At 38.4% G+C, this 4,181-nt stretch overlaps 1 protein-coding gene across 9 annotated transcripts in view; it reads right to left on the reverse strand.

The window, feature by feature from the left end:
- The window catches only part of LOC137182800 (uncharacterized), a 158,459-nt gene extending 154,572 nt beyond the window's left edge, over nucleotides 1-3,887 (reverse strand). For all 9 annotated transcript variants that reach the window (XM_067589353.1, XM_067589338.1, XM_067589347.1 and 6 more), the window contains exons 1-2: nucleotides 3,797-3,887; nucleotides 3,262-3,469 (exon numbers count right to left, since the gene is read on the reverse strand). The gene's annotated coding sequence lies outside the window, so the exon portion shown is untranslated. The remainder of the gene's footprint in view (nucleotides 1-3,261; nucleotides 3,470-3,796) is intronic.
- Nucleotides 3,888-4,181: the final 294 nt, after the last annotated feature.

Here is a 4,181-nt window from a genome sequence, read left to right on the forward strand (position 1 = left end):
TGCTGCCTGAGCCACCAACTAAACCAATTTTCTTCAGCTACCTAACCTCAGACATGCACCTCTGCCTTTATCACCAGGTAACACCATCAGCTAACATGCTAGCTATCAACAGCTAAGACCTTGTATATCTAACTAAAAATTTTAAGCTAGTGACATGTTAAGCTGATGAATTATAAGCAGTATAGAACACGTTAGAGCACTGTGCATTAAATTGTCTGTGTTTTAAAATGTCTGTGTTTGTGTTTTTCTAAACCAAGTCTGATTTTAATTCATGAGTCCCTATGTGAGGTTACATGAACATCAAGGTGGTGGAGGATCTATGTGGTTTTTGCTTAATGGTTGACATGCTAAAAATCCTCCTGGCAGACCCTCTGTCACTCCTTCACAATGTTTCACATTTCTCCTGGTCACTGAAGGAATGTCAAATTTCAATTGACATTCCACACACCTACACATTAAGACATAAGCAAAAAGCAAATCAGGAGCAAAATTGAGAAAACATCACATCAATAAATTACTGCAACATTTATTTTCATGTGAAAATAAAAAAAAACTAGTATCCTATTCATATTTCAACTTAAGATGACCAACATAAAGACTCAACTGTCCAGAAATGCTAAATCCAGCGCAACAAATGGCTATAATAACACCTCTGAATCTTCAGCCTTTGTTCTATACATTTCATTGTTTTTAATTATGTGCTGAGACCTAGCAAGAGCTGCTTACTCCAAGATGCAACTCTTGGCATGCCTCCTTTACCTGCAACAATTAATCTTAGGCATAGCACAGTTTATTTTAAAAGACCAAGCCACAAAGCTACAAACTAACATTTAAACAGTTCATTCAGGTCTGCTTATGGCCATTTCTGACTGTGTGGGTATTAGGCTGTCTACACATGATAAGCAGTCTGATCTGCATTCGCCACTGGGTTAGGCACAGAGTCATTGCTGAGAGCTAAGCTCAACACTGATATATCACCATATAATTCATAAACAAGAACTGTTTCATTTATGCTGAAGCAAAGCGAAATAATGCACACTCATTCTTAAATTACATTCATATATCTTCCTTTCTCCATGTTAATGCATCTTGGTCAGCTGTAATCTAATTGGGCACACTTTAAAGGTCAGCAGTAAACTGGACTGAAGTTCAAATAATTTGAACTTTTAGCACAGTGGTGAGGTATCAGGGCTGATGGCCTGAGGCCAGTGAAAGTTTGTGCAGGGTAAGTTGACTGGCTGTCACTGGCCCATCAACAGGCCAGTGATAGGCTCCAATGTGAACACGTTTTAGGAGATGCCATCATTTTCAGGACACGTGACTGATGAAATGTATCATTATTTGATGAAATACACGTGGGGAAGGCTGCGCTTTTAGCCCACTAGTCTCTTACCAGTGAATCTGATGGGTCACCAAATACGGTGTTACGCCAATTTTTGTAAAAAAATGTCAGCGAAAGAAACTTACAAGGCTACGAAAAGAAAGAGGGGCTTTCTACTTTGTTGGAAGCAACAGTACTCCAAGGTGGAAAACTGTGGCATGTTTTGTACAGTTTGCCTGTTAAATCCCCAGCTGGTTAGCATCCTCACTGTGTAGTTATGTGCATCTATTCTGTGTGACTTTGACAGCAGCAGCTTCTGCAGGAGACACACAGGTCTCTGTTTAAGTGTCAATCACCAAGGTTTATAAACAGCAACTCAACTGCTGATTACCAGGACTGTTTTTTATGACATTGTTGAGGTATAGCCTTCATCTCTGTGGCTCCTGCCAGCTTTGTCAACATCTACTGCAGAAATCTATCATAAACTACAGATATTACAGCTGTGGTCAATATAGGTTTAAACCTACAGTAACTAACCTGAGGTTTAATGCAGAGTGAACACAAACAAATGTCTTAGCTTTTTTTCACTGTTCATTGTTAGTACATTTCTGAAGATGTCTGAGCATTTATTTGTTAATGTTGATGTTGTTAATGTTAATGTTAATTTATTATCAAGGTTGAAATTTTACTAAAATGCTATTATCATAAATTCTGTTCTCTTCTCCCCATGTATTCCATACTATCTGCCTTTACACAAAATATGGAGAAACCCACATTTATACACCATTCATTTACTGATCAATGTGGGTCTAATTTTATATTTTGTATATTTGTGTAATATATCCACATTACATATCAATAAATAACGGAAAACAACCAAGTCTAAAGGGAACTTCACTGTTGTACATATTAAGTATAATAAATCACCAAAATTATGGAAAAAAATGAGTTATTTTCATTTTTTGGCTGCCGGGCCAGTGAAAATATACAAGGGGCCATTAAAACTCTGATCTACGGGCCAGGTGGGCCAGTGGGGGGGGGGAGTTACATTAAACCCTGGGTATAAAATCATAAAATCAATCATGCATATATGCAACCAAATTTTTAAGTATTATATTGCCATTATTGATCTCACTATAGGAAAACAATAGCTCGAACCTGCCAAAAAATCTGCACATGATCATATGTAGACTACTGGGGTGGAGGTGTTTTTTTCTCTTACTGTGGTTGGCTGGTGATAACTCAGGGTGAGGGTAAAGGGGAGGCTTTAAGGATAAAATCAGTTTGGCAACATCATATCCTCTTGCAGAGTAGCCTTGACCTGCTGGATGATCTTGATAGAGCTGCCGTCCATTTAATTCATATGGATACACTAACATTCCCCATATACCTTATCTCAGTGAGGACCAAGTAATATATTTGGGACTGGATTAGAGTGATCCCGCTGAGAGGATAGTACTAGCTGATAGGCAGGAAGGTGTGCAGACCAACAGAGTTGCTGCTACCAACGGCATATCAGTTTTTAACCTTGAAAACTCTTTAAAAAAAACATTGTAAGAAGCCTACAAGTTAAGCAAAAAGGAGGCAAGGAATTTTAAGTAGTAAAGTCCATACAAAGTTTTACACAAACCACTTTAAGTGTCTTCAGCAAACCAACTGCCAAACACTGTGCAATTAAATGAATCACATATAACATAGCTTAAACTGTACAGTATTTTGCACTTAACACCTATCAAATAATATTTATGATTGAATTATTAAATACCCTATTTGTATTGCACAGTCAGTATGTGAAACTATTTACACTGTACATTGCATACGTTTGTGGGGGGTGAATGAGTTGCTGCAGTGGCTATCATAAAAGTGTGAGCAGGCTTATATTAAGTATAACTTGGCACACAGCACCAATTATCTCTGAAAACGACACAATACTTAGTTACCTGAGTTTCTGCTGCTAGTACTGTTGCTCTGATGCTTTTACATGGCCCAGTCCCTTGTCAAACTGTAGATGGAGCTGTAAGAAGAGTCCTGACAGAGGGTGTTGCTCTCTGGGATGGTTGTATAGCTGCAGGGATAGCGTTACCCGTTATGGATCCCCTAAACCAACGTATGCAGCGGTTTGGCTCGAAGTTAGCATCACCCGTTGTCCTGTGTAACAAGTTGAAGTGGACAATAGCCCCATGTCTACGTTACTTTACATGAAAAAAAAAATATATATATATATATATATATATATATATATATATAGTTGAGATTTCTGCAATTCATATCAGTGCAACCTAACTTTCAAGAGACACCAAGACAGCTAACGTTAGCTGGCTAGCTATGTTTCTGTTCTTTTGTTTTTTGATAACACAAGGCAAATAGAAAAACGCACTTAGTATGACAATATTTACTGTATTTATGATAAGTTACACACATTTGGGCTTGGACAATTAGTAACTACAGCAGGTGCTGTCAAAATACCAGAAATACCTCACTAGAAGTCACCGCTGTATGATCGTTCTTGATTGTAGCCTGACCCATCATGCACCTGCTGGCAACTCAGTGTGGGTGTGTTGGGTTTGCGTAGCGTAGCGTGCCGGCCGGGTGGTGCATGACAGTAAACCAATAGTTTATTAAATTAAGGTGGCTGCAACCTTTTTTAACCTATGCTTAGGTGTAATACAATCCATGGTAATAATGCGAAGCGAAGTATTTCCCATAATTTAGCCATTCTTAACTTCACGTGTTTACTCACTTAAGAACTCTTATTATACATCCAAGGCTAAAACGCACACTCCCGAGTATCTGCCATTGTTGGCTATCCATCTTTGCTTGCTGAACAGACGAACTAGTAGCTTCGGAAACAAGTTAGAGA

Source organism: Thunnus thynnus, chromosome 1, assembly GCF_963924715.1.
Source record: "Thunnus thynnus chromosome 1, fThuThy2.1, whole genome shotgun sequence".
NCBI classification, from domain to species: Eukaryota; Metazoa; Chordata; class Actinopteri; order Scombriformes; family Scombridae; genus Thunnus; species Thunnus thynnus.